Raw genomic sequence first — 2,001 nt, 5'->3', positions numbered from 1 at the left:
TTTCTAAATTCATTGTTTTATATTATTTTTAGAATTATTTATCGACTTCTAACATTTTTTTGTTAGGGATATACAAAGGCTCGACAGAGACATTTTTAACATTGATGTTAAGTAACCTAGGATAGTTAAGTAACATATAAATATGTAATATATATGAAATTATATGAAATTATAACATAGTATTAAGCTTATGATTTTCATTGGCCCATGCCAATCTTTAATGCTTTTCTACGACAAACTATGAATAGAGAGGATATGAAAAGTTTTATACAAAAATTTTAGTAGTATGATAACAAACACAAATATAACGCAAAATTTATTTTAAAAGATTGATAAATGAGCAAGGAAATAAATTTGAAGAAACATACATATATTATTCCGATAGGTTTGACTTGCTAGGAAATGTGGATATACCAGAAAATATAGTTTGAAGCATTGTCAAAACATGGAAGATTGCACCAAGGAAGGAGACAATAGCCAATGGCGTATTCAAACAGTTATGTTTGAGTGTAGCTATCGCCTTGTTCCATCGTTTATTGCAGTGTTATCATAAAGGTTTGTTGATATAGTTGAAGTGGCAACAATTTGGGACGGTAACAAATTTACAGAGATTGTTAAATAGTTCTGAAACTTCTATATTACTACCTCCAATTTCGTTGACTATGATTCTGGCTTCCATGAGTAAACTCATATCTTTCTTTGTACATATCAAATGTTCTAGTAACGACACATATTGGATACATTTGTTGTTATTTCCAACGTAAAAATACTTAAACGCTATCAGGTTTCGCATCATGGTTTCAAAGTAATCATCAATAAGTATAGGTGGGATTTCAAAAACTCCATTTTCAAACCTTATGTTTCACACATTTGGCATTTTCTGCTTTCTTGATGGTGACACTGGCCTCGTGGAGCTCAGTTATCGATGGAGGAATAATTGATTTTTCTTCTTTACTATTGTCCTTAGAAGGTATCGTGAGGACGAAGAAGAAGCTTAAAATATCGATGAAATGGTTTGGGCTTGGGGTATTAGAAAGATAGTAATTATGGAGGAATAATTGATTTTTCTTCTTTACTATTGTCTTTCGAAGGTATCGTGAGGACGAAGAAGAAGCTTAAAACATCGATGAAATGGTTTGGGCTTGGGGTATTAGAAAGATAGTAATTATTCACAATCCCATGATGAAAAAATACTGTTGTAAGTCTTATAAAGGGGACGAAGGGATCCTTTTGTTTTATAAAGTCAAATAGTCTTTCTAGAATAAAAAAAGGAATTTGATTTTTTAACTCAATTTGAATAAATGAAACTAGGTAGTATTGTTCATAATTTAATATAAACAACTCCACTATAAAACAACCCTCTACCAACAACATTCTAACAAAATCCTCGTGTTCATGTTTATAGGTTCTTCATAATAATTTCGGGCTTCATTCACTCAATTTTGAGCAATTTCCACAAGAAACTCCAATGAGTTTACGTTATTTGTCATTCGACGTTGAAAGTTAATAGGACCTTGAAGCTTATATTATTCTGTGGATATCAAATCTTCTCGACTACGATGATGAAATGGGCCAATGGAAATGATTTGGGGGGTAAAGGCTGTATTATTCATCTGACGTAATAGTTTGGGAACTCCATAGATGCTACATCCTACATTAACAACAGGTAGTTGCTCTAGCATTGTTTTGATCGATGACACAACGTTACCACCAAATTGTTTGTTCATATTACCTTCTGCCAAGCTATGTCGTGTTCTCGATACACTCCAATCTAAATCTTCTTCACTTAAACTAAAACACCTACATTTTCAAATATTCTCTAATAGGAATGCGAGCTTTGAAACGGAACTTATCCAACATGAATTTTAAGGTAAGAAGAAAAGAGAGAATTAAGGAAGTACCTTGTTTGGAAAATTGATGGAGAAAGATGCAAGAAGAAGATGGAGTAAGAGAGGGCAATGGATGTGGAAGAAAGAAATAGGCAAAATTATTTCACGTGGG

The 2,001-nt window shown here is 32.4% G+C and overlaps 1 pseudogene; it reads right to left on the bottom strand.

The window, feature by feature from the left end:
* Nucleotides 1–373: 373 nt before the first annotated feature.
* LOC111472214 lies at nucleotides 374–1,727 on the bottom strand (annotated as a pseudogene).
* Between the last annotated feature and the right edge of the window lie 274 nt (nucleotides 1,728–2,001).

This window comes from Cucurbita maxima, unplaced genomic scaffold (assembly GCF_002738345.1).
Source record: "Cucurbita maxima cultivar Rimu unplaced genomic scaffold, Cmax_1.0 Cma_Scf00068, whole genome shotgun sequence".
Lineage (NCBI taxonomy): Eukaryota > Viridiplantae > Streptophyta > Magnoliopsida > Cucurbitales > Cucurbitaceae > Cucurbita > Cucurbita maxima.
The sequence above is the reverse complement of the archived record's forward strand: the minus strand, read 5'-3'. Positions and strand labels throughout refer to the sequence as shown.